This window comes from Tetrao urogallus (genome assembly GCF_951394365.1).
Source record: "Tetrao urogallus genome assembly, chromosome: 14".
Taxonomy (NCBI): Eukaryota; Metazoa; Chordata; class Aves; order Galliformes; family Phasianidae; genus Tetrao; species Tetrao urogallus.
This window is the reverse complement of record NC_136827.1, coordinates 652,512-663,003: the sequence shown is the minus strand read 5'-3', so window position 1 is coordinate 663,003 and position 10,492 is coordinate 652,512.

Sequence of the window (10,492 nt, the reverse complement as noted above, 5' to 3'; positions counted from 1 at the left end):
GCGTGGCGTGGGGCAGCCATGGGGTGGGGGCCAATAGGTGCTATGGGAAGGGGCTCCCGTAGGCTCCGCGGTACCAGCGGCGGGGCCCAGCCCAGGGCACAGCGGTGTCCCTTGCTGGGGGAGGTGCGGGTGGGCACGGGGTGCAGCTGTGCAGCTCCCGCGGGGTCCGGCCCTGCGAGGCGCCCCGCTCGGCTCTGCTCCTGCGCTGACACCGACCTGTGCGGAGCTGCTCATGACATCACGGCTCACCCCGCGGCTGCCAGGAGGGGGGCAGGGGCAGGGGGCAGGGGGCACGGCTCCTGGCAGTGCGGCGCCGGGTGGGGGCTGCACGGGGAGGTGCTGCGCCGCGCCGCGGGAGGAGGCAGTGGGAGTCTGTCAGCGCTCCGGCTCGGCTGAAGTTGCTATTTAAAGCCGGGGCAGGAAAATCGACGCGGGAGATGAGGAGGGGGGAGGTTTTGGGAACGGCCTCGCGTCCCTCTGCCCGTGGGATCCGCGGCCCCGGGGACAGCTGCGGAGCCGGCCGGGGGGGCTGGCGTGGCGGGGGGGTGGGAGCCAACGCGAGGCGTCCGCGCTGTAATGCGTCAGGACAGCTCGCAAATTCCAGCGAGGTGCCGGCCGCGGCCGAGCGTGTGCTGCTGCACCAGCGGGAGGGCCACGCTGCCACTGCGAGTTACAGTCGCGTCGTGGGGCGCGATGGCGATGGCGGGGGGGCCCCGCTGCTGCCTGCGTGGGGAAGGGCTCGGCCAGGAGGGCGGAGAGGCCGAGCCCCGGGGCTGAGGATGGGGTGGTGCGTGTGGGGAAACTGAGGCGCAGGGACACGCGCTGCCGCTGCCGGCATCCACGGGGTGTCAGGATGAAGCCCGACCGACCCCAGCCCCCCGTCCCCGGCTCGGCTCCGTCCCCGCGGCTGGGCGGCACCTGGCTGCTGCCCGGCCCCAGAGCTCCCCTCCCGCTGCCTGCAGCACTGCGCCAGCGCGGCGCGCCGTGCCAGGCTGACGCCGTTTGGCTCGGGAGAAGCTGTGTGTTCGCACATGGACGCTTCCAAAGCGAGCAGCTGGGTATGCGTGCGGAGGAGGAAGGAAGGAAGGGGAAAGCCAGCCGTCAGGGCGTTTCTATTGATGAGTTTGTTTTATCACGTAGGTGTCGAAATACTTTGCAAAGAGAGCAACCGAGCAATGTTTGGGCCTGGCCTTTAGCAGAGGCGTGATGGAGGAAGGGGCTGAGAAGGGACTGGACTGAGCTGGGCTGAGCTGCCCCCAGGGCTGGGCGCTGTGGTGGAGGTGCAGGCAGGCTGCTCCCAGGGTCTCAGTTGGCTGTCGGCCTTCCCTCGGGTCCTCCCTTCCCATGAGGCAGATCGTCATCCTTTCCTCTCTCTGTCTGAGCTCCCAGGGGTCGGGATGAGAGCTGGAGGTTTGCCTCCATCCATCGATGCGTCCAGATCCACCCAACGCTTCGTGCTTCTCTCCTCTCCACCGTCAGGTTTTGTTTCCTTAAATAAAGAGCCTTTAAAAGTGCTCATTAGCCATTTTAATGGGAAAAGCAGAGTCACCTTGAATGCGGCACAGTGGTTCAGTGGGTGCAGGTCGGTGGGTGCAGATCACTGCTCCCCCTCTGTGCCTGCACCTCTCCAGGGCGCACAGCCTGGCCAGGCCCTTTTATTTGTGAAGGCGTGGGGGGATTAGTGGGAGGATTAGTAAATATGACCCCAGGTAAAGATTAAGACTGTAAAAAAAAAAAAAAAAAGCTGTTTTTTCCCCATGCTGATGCACCGTGAAGATTAAGGATTCGCAGGCAGCAGTCAGCGCGCTGTCGGAGGGGAGGTCGTGGCAGGAGGGGTGGGGGTGGATGGGGTGGGCTGGGGGCACGTGGCCCGGGGTGCTGGGAGCCCCAGGTGTGGGTGTGCTGGGGGCTCCTGCGGGTGGAAGCATCTGGGCTGCTGTCCCTGTGCCGAACGCCTGGTAATTGCGAGCAGCCGAACGCTGGCAGTACCTGACACTCGCTGCGAGGCCGTGGCTGCGGCAACTAATCTGAAAGGACGTGAACTCGACAGGGAAGGCTGGAAAATACTCGGAGCAGCTGAGGAGGTGGGAGCAAATCAGCCCCCGCCTGGCCGCAGCTCTCCCGTGTGTCAGACTCTCTGTGCCCCAAGCCTCATCCCGCAGATGGGCCTGGGGCTCCCTGCAGAGCTCTAGGGATTATCTGGGACCTGGGATCTCAGCTGCGTGCTGAGCGTCCGTCAGATGAAGCTGTGTCCCACCGTGCTGCAAGCATGCGTGCCTCAATGGGGGGCTGTGAGGTGCTGGGAGTCTTTGGGAGGACATCGGGTCATCTGTTCTTGGGGTGCTGGAGTGATCCTCAGGTGCAGGATGGGAAGCGGGGTTGGCTCCCAGCCATGCCCAGAGCAGCAAGAGGGCCAGGCAGTGTCCCTGGTGCACCCTCACCCTGCTTCCTTCTCCACCCATCAGGTGTTTTCATTTCTGGCTCAGGGCTGAGGGGAATCCTCTCCTGGAGCCGGGACCCATCTCCCAGGTTTGTGGTGTCCTCTGGGAAGGAAGCAGAGCTCTGCACATCCTGGCAGCCTTCACGCCTCCGTATGGGCTGTGCATTGTGGCCCTGATTTGCAGAAAGCAGGAGTGTGCTCTGCAGCTGCCATAACTCCTGTCCTCCAGGAGCTGGGGTCAGACCCACCGTCCCACTGCTGCTGAGCCCCTCCTGTACCAGAGGAGGTGGGATGTACGTGGGATGCACACAGTGGTGTGAGCCCCCTGCTATGTGCAGGCCAAGCTCTGCAGGATGGTACTGGTCACACTGCACAGGGCTCAGAAACCCCATATCTGGGTGTGCCTTGGTGCTCCCTGAGGTGCAGAGATGCCCCTGGCAGGGGGAGTCCATGGGCTTCCAGGACCTCTGCCTCCTACCAGCGCCAGCTCATGGGTACCAGCCCATGGTGCTGGCGGTGCTGCTGCTGTCAGAGTGGGGAACACGGGGTCCCCCCCTTCCTCGGGGGCCAGGCCGTTCCCTGCCCAGAGCCATTCTCCTGCCAGCTGGGAGAGGAACAGGCGTTGCTGTAGCAAGTGGAAAGTTGGAGGGTGAAGCGCGGCCATTTCCCCTCTGAGAGCCACCTCCTGCACCGTGTCATCGGGCTGGCACAGGGACAGCTCGCTAACGTGAGTGGCATCAGGGACGAGCATTCCCGGCTGGGTGGCAGTGCAGGGCACGAGCTCTGTGCGAGTCACCTCTCATCCCACCGGGCACGGCTGTCCCAGGGACCCATCTGCCACCCTGCTTCTCACGGCAGCGCATGGGAGCAGAGCGGCTGAGTGCACCCTGCTGTCCCCAGGGAGTGGGAGGGCAGGGGCAGGACTTTGTGGTGCCAGCGCTGCGCTGTGCCGTCCCCGCCTGCTGGGGAGCTCCAGGGGTCTGTGCCCAGCCGTGGGTCTTCACCGTGCTGTGTCCCTGCAGGATGTGGTCGGGGTGGCGTGGAGGGGCACTGGGGTGGGAGATGGTGGCACAGACCCCAGGGATGTTGTGCTCTGCCTGCGTGGAGACCTTGCTTGCGTCTGGTGTCCAGGTGGCGTCGATCTGTTGTATTTGTGAGGGGATCAGGCATCCCGTGCCACAGTGCCAGCAGCCCCGCGTCTTCCTTTGCTGGGGATGCAGCATGGCCATGGCATGGGCAGGACTTGGGAGCACTGGGGCTCCCTGCCCTGCTCCTGGCACAGTGATGATAGGCTGTTGGGGCTTGCATGGCTCTGGGGTTACTGTCTCTACCCAGCTGCGCCCTGCTGTGCTTGGGCTGGAGAAAAAATGCCTCCAAGGACAGTAGGAGGAAGAGGCTGCGATTTTATCAGCAAAAAATGTCACCCCTCTAAACACAGTTTGATGATTCAAGCAAATCCCTGTGACCCCCCTCACACCCGTGCTGTTTCAGGTGGGGTTGGCTCAGAGCGGCCACAGGGTGGGGAGCAGCAGCATCCCCCATCTTCGGCTCCCACGGGGAAGGCGTTTGCCCAGCTTGGCGCCCGGGCTCCCGGCGCACCCCACGTCCCCGTCACTGTGTCACTGTGGGGCGCGGCAGCCGTGGGGCTTCGCCTGCGCCGGAGCTGCGGGGCCGCGCGGCAGCCGGAGAGGTGGCGTTTGGAACGAGGGCTGCGGCTCGTAGGAAATCACGTGGCGCAGAGACCTGGGGCTTTACGGGAAGAGAGATTAGAGAGGCGAGGGGCAGCGCAGGGCTGCTGGTGCCTGGGGCCGCCGCCCGCTCGCACGCGGCCCGGCCGGGAGGCGCGGGGCACCGCGGGGAGGCGCGGGCAGGTGGGTGGCGGGCGCGCCCCCCCCAAAGCAGATGGGCTTCCGAGGCGGGCCGCCCCTTCCGCATCGATTCCCCGCGCTGGATGGTTAACGATTGCTTTCCAGGGTTAATTAAACTCTCCTCGTCGGGGCTGCTGCTGCTGCGCCGTGGGGGAGGAGCGTTCCCTACCTGCGCTGCCGCCTCCGACTGCGGCCCCGGGGAGGGACGAGTCCGGCTGCGGCCGGGATTTGCTTCCAGGCCGGCGCTCGCCCTCGATATAAATCCAGCAGCGTGGCAGTTGTGCGGGGAGGATCTCGGCGGCGGCCGGCTCTTCTCTCTGGGGCATCTGAAGTGCGGCGTTGTCAAGGTCAGCCCCAGCCGAGCGCTAAGCAGCTCGCTGCGGCCTTGGATGCTGGAGGAGAGGCTGGCGGGCGTCTTCCCGACGTCTGTCGTTGTTTTTGAGACCGGCCCGGTCCCTCCTCCCTCTCCCCTGTTCCTTTAGGTTTAGGCTGCAAACACGTCTCTATTTCCAATTATTTTTAAAGCCGTCAAATATTTGGCAGCCGGACAGTCATTGTAGAGCAGCGTGTTTTGCAGAGCGGGTCACCAGCCATGCAATTGTTCGGAGTTTCTGATTCTTGCATATATAAATATGCCCTTTCATCGGGAGCTCTCAGTCGAAACTGCCATCTTTCGCCTCATTGTCAACATCGGCGAGGTTACGCATCGTTTGCTGACTCACAGCCTCCTGCTCTAATTACTCGGCTAAACTCCCTCTGCGGCGCGGGAAGCAGTCCGAGCCCCCCGCCTTCCCTCCCTCCCCGCCCCAGCGGCCAACCCCCACCTCCTTGCTGCCTGTCCCTGCCCCAGATCTCGCCACCCCCCGGCCCGTCCTTGCCTGCTGTGCTGGCACAGGGAGCTGGTGGCCGTCCCCGTGTGCCCCCGTGGCAGCGCCGCTCAGAGCGCAGCTGCCCACACCGTGCTCGCCGGCTGCTGAGGACAACCTGTGCTGAGGACCCGGGGCCGTGGGGGGCTGGCGGTGGCTCATAACCCCTGCTCAGGGTCGGGGTGGATGGCCCGGTGAGCCTTGCTGAGAGAGGAATGGCATCACCTGCCCCGTTGATGTGGTGCCCTCCCCCAGGTGCCGCCCCACTGAGGGATGCTGGCTGGGCGCTGCTGCGGCTTTGCCCGCAGTGCTTTGTGCCGGGCGATGCGCCGGGACCCCGGGTGAGCAGGAGCCTCCTCTCCTCCCTCCGCGGCAGCACCAACTCAGACAAGCTGTGCACTAAACCTGTTAGCTTATCCTCTTTTATCCCAGTCTGATATGATCATCCGCACTGTAAGCTTTCATCCGGGCCCAGCGTGATTTCCAGCGCTGGAGCGATTCGAACAGACGCCGCAATTACTGCAGGCTTGGTCTCACCCCGCTCCTCCGCGCGGCTCGGGCTGCTGTGCAGGGCCACGCAGGTGCCCATGAGCAGAGCCGCAGAAGGCGCCACAGGCTCCGGCGTTCCTTCCCAGCCTTATTTCTTCCACAGTCCCAGCCCGAGCTCAGTGCTGTGCCGGTGTGCCCTGGCACGGCCTCGCTCTTGGGCACTCGTGCCTTCTTCCTCCCGAGGGCCCCCAGCCCTGCGTGCCCCCATCCCATGAAGCCCAGCACTCTCGTTATCTTCCCGTGTGCTCGGTGCCAGTGTGGTGGTGGAAACAATGCCCTTGCAAATCCCGCTTGCTAGCAGAGGTGAAACCTAGCCTGGTAATCCAGTGGTAGCGACCGTGCGCCAAGCCAATAATGCAGCACTGCTGGCTTTGGAGGAGCAGATACCTTATTTATTTATATATATAAAAACATATAAGTGTTTGCCCAGGCTTCTGTCTGTCACAGGATGGTACGACCACGCATCTTATCTTGTAAAGCCATATTTTGGCCCTTTTTTCAAAAGAAAGTGAATTTTAAGCACAGGAGACAGTGATGGTTTCTTTGGAGCTGTTACGATCTGCCATGTACAATAAATCCGTCTTAGTTTGTGGATTATTGGCCCAATAGACCGTAACAGCTCTGTCAGCCCCTCCTGGCATGCTGTGTCCAGCTAGCTCAGTGTTGTGTTGGTTCTCCCTTTTTTTCTAACAGAAATTTCCAAAGGATTTTTCCATGCCCTGTGCATGTACAGCAGCTGATATGGAAATCGCAGGAGCTCTGCTGTGTGCCCAGGTTCTGTTGTTCGTTTTTTTTTACATATATATTTCCCCTCTGAAAATACCCACGGGCACAAATCTCCGTGAGGGAGTCCAAGTCCCTAAAATCTGTTAAAGCATAAAGGCAGAGCTGTCACTGCCGGAGAGCAGCAGGATGGTGCAGAGCTGCGCTGGAGGAGCGGGTCACTGTTTTGGGGTTGCTCTGCAAGGCTTCCCATAGAGAACCCCGACCCTGTCTGGGGTCAGCAGGACCAGGCGAGGGGACGGGGACAGCGGGGACAAGGCCAGCGCGGCTCAGGGCCGGAGCAGGAGCTGTGCCCCTGGGCTTAGCGTGGGGGCAGATGTCTGCCTTTGTCCTTGGGACTGCGTGGGGGCCAGGGCAGGGCTTGGGGTGGGCAGCACATGGCACCATTAAGGCCCGGCCCTGTGCTGGAGGAGCTGGGCAGCCGAGCAGCCCCGTGAGCCCAAGGAGAGCTCAGTGAGCCCTGCGCCTTGGGGGGCTGCGCTGGGGACTTGCACTGCTCCGCCAGAAACAGCCTGAGCCCACAGCCCCAAATCCCAGCACGGGGCTGCCTGCTGCACCAGGAGCGTTATCTGCCCTTCACCTGGATGTCAGATGTGTCAGAAAGGAGTGAAGGAGGAAAGAAGGCAGGATAGGTCTTTGTGAAGGCCTGGAATGGAAAAGTGCCTTCCGCCGTGCATGCCCAGCATCCTTCACCAAGGTTCTCGCAGCGAGCCTGCATTGGCTAAGCAGAAGACCAGGAAATTCCCTCCTGTGGGATGGAGGTGGCTGTGGGCAGCAGGAGAGGGCACGTGTGGGATCGTCCCCTTCTCGTGGCTGAGGGCAGGTGTTCTGCAGGGACCCTGAGCCCACTGTGGGCACAGCAGTGCGCCATGGCAGGCTGTGGCTGTGGAAAACACATCCAGCTGCGATCAACCATCAGGGAAGGGCAAGCAGGCGGAAGCTCTCACGGCCACACCAAGCTGCTGCTGTGGCTGTGGACCCCTGGAGCTTGGGGCCAGGACTCCTTACCCTCTGGATATGGGTGGAAGCCCCATGGGCAATTCTCCCAGCTGGGCCCCTTCAGTCTGAGCAGAGCTCCAGAGCCCCTGGAAGTGCATTCTGGGCCGATTGTCCGTGCTGCTGGTGGTCCTGTGGAGCTTTTGGGTCTGTCTGCCTCGCCTGCCAGCCACTGGCTCTGCCACGCTGCTCTCCTTTGGGTGAAGAGCTGCTCAGGGCTCGGCACTTTCTCTCCAGAAGGGCACTCGCGCTCTGTAATCATCTCAAATCACAGCTCCTGTTCAATAAGCTAACTGTCTCGAGCTCCTTCCATCCCTCGCCATCTTTCCCTCGTGCTGACAGCGTGGGTCTGCAGCTCTCCTCCTTCTTGTCTATTCTGTACCTCCTGTGAGCAGCTCATCCCCCGCTCCCCGCCCTGCTTCATGCTGTGCATCCCGTGGCTCGCCCAGCCCCATGCCTCGTGCACACAGGCACGCTGTGCTGTGCCTTTGCTCCTTCCACCCTGCACTCGTGTGGCCACGGCTCCATCTCTGAGGCCATCCCATCCCACTTTCCTGATGAGGCACAGTGTGGGATCCCAGTGAAAATCTATCTAACTGTAGCCGTACCTGATCACAGACAGACGCTGGGTTCCTTGGAACAGCCTCTTGCTGTTTGTTCCACTATATCCAGGAACATTCTGGGAGGTGTTTTCCCAATTACTTTTCCCATCCTCTTGCCTAGGACTGCTGTTTTTCCATCCTGTCTTGGCAAGCTAGAAAGAAAGGAGAAACCCTTTGTCTTGTGTTCAGTAAGCATCAGGCACCAGGGGAGCTGGTGGACACCCCTACAGCAGAGAGCTTGATGTGAGGCTCATTCCATGCGCTCCTCAGCGGTGCAAGCTGGTGGAGCTTGGTGTTCCCCCATCCCAGAGCACAGTGTGCTGGTGGTGCAGGTGTACCTCCAGTCTGTGTGCAGTCACGGTCCTGGTGCTTGCAGCGTGGGGATGGAGGGATGGATGGAGGAACGGGAGTCCTGAATGAGCCCCCCTCACCCCATTGGTGTCATGGCTGCGAGGTATTCCCTTCTCCCACTGCTGTTCCCAGAGCCCAGCAGCAGGCAGCCGGGAGCTGGCTGCTCTCACTCACACTGGAGGGTCTCAGTGCCATTGATTGCTGTTTGCAGTTATGGTGAGAAAGCTTTGTGGCTCTGCTCCGCGAGGAACAAGAAGCTGGGTGCTCTACAGTCTGCAGCAGGTATGCAGGGAGGAGGCCCTTGGGCAACCTTACCTAGCTGTCATCTCCTTGCTGCTTCTCCTGTGATGCTCCAACTTACCCATGGTGTCACGTGCTGTACTGCTGTGCTTTCCCTGACCCCAGGCTGACATTGTGACCGTTTTGGGGCTGGGCTGGTGGCAGTGGGGACACAGCGGTGGCTTGGCTCAGGCTGGTGTCCTGAGGTGCCTGCTTAGGCTCTCCAACCTGCTTCACCCCAGCACTGGGGCACCCTGTGAGCACACAGGTGGCGTGGAAGCTCCCGAGCTCAAGCGACCGCCTGCTGCCCGACCGGGGTTTGATCTGCATTATTGTAGATTTAAAAAAATGCGATTGCTCTTTCCCAGTTCCTATGTTTCCTGAGAGCGGTCTAGTTTCTAGCTTATCTTCAGACAGCCTCAGGGGTATTCCCTGGGAGTTTGGGAGTTTAATCAGGCATTGCTGGGGCATGTGAACTCTGCGTATAGTGGCTGTTCCCATGAAGGGGAGAGCCTCTTGCAGATATTTAGGTTGGCGTGCCTGTGCTGGGGGCTGGGCCTGGCTGGGAATGCACGGCTCCTTTCCCGGGGAGGGGACAGGGAGCGCAGGGTGACAGCTGCCGGCTGGAGGTGGCTCGTGAGCTGGGCGTGGGGGCTTTGGGGGCTGCCCCCTGCAGCGGGGCTCACTGTAGGAAGTCATTGGGTGCTTCTGTGCCTCAGCCAGGCAGCACTCGTCCCCTCCAGCGCTGGCTCTGCCACCTGTGTCCTCTCTTCCCAGCAACCAAGTTTGTGTCGAAGCGTCCTGGCTGGGGCCTGCCGTTCCCCCCGGCCCACTGCTCTCCTCCCGCAGCTCCGTGCCCCCCCAGCCCTCACCTTTGCTGCTCCTTTTGGTTCGGGTGGTTTTTAATCCCGCCGCTGAGGGCGGGCAGTCGGGAGCTGCGTGGAAATGACCGATAGGCAAGATGTTGGGCTCAGCTTTGCTGGTGAAATCGAGGGCTTTTGTTGCTGGCTGTTTAGCAGGCAGTATTTCTTTTTAGGCTGGATATATTCCTGGCAAGAAAAATGATGGATGCTCTGTTTCGTTTCCAGTGGCAGTGTTTCAGATTCCTTGCTCCAGGGCAGAAGCTGAGCTAACTCCGATTCCGGAGCAGCTCTGGTACCTTGGCAGCTTAAAGGCCACGGGGTTGCTTGAATGACAAGTGGCACTGAGCGCAGGCAGGGCTCGGGAGAGTCGGTTTTGTGCAGCGTGCCCTCGATCTCTTGCAGGAAGCGGGGCGGGAGGAGTGAGAGCCCACTGAGCGGGGAGGGAGCCTTTCATTGTCTTAGTGCTTTGCAGGCAGAACGTGTGGCGTTGGAAAGCGAGCCCGACGCACAAAGGAGAGGAGTGCTGTGCCTTCCCAGCGAGCGGGGCCGTGCTGCATGTTGCTGCCGAGGCAGCTGCGTAGGTGCTGAGAAGCACTGAGTCTTGGGGCGCAGCTCATTCCTATGTCCCAGCAGTTCCTGCGCTCCCCTGGCCCCCTAAGCCCTGCTGTGGGTCTGGGTGCAGAGCCCGGAGGCTCAGGGCAGCCCCTGTGCTGAGCTGGGGCTGTGGACCCAGAGCAGCGCTGTGCCCACCCCGCCCTGGCCATCAAGCCTTCCTCTTCTTTCTCCTTCTTCTTCCTATTTTCCTTATGCAAGCATGGCCAAGGGAAACATGGTGCTGACCAAAAATAACAACCACAAGCAGATCCAGACAATGGATAAGCCCCCAGTGAGGGCA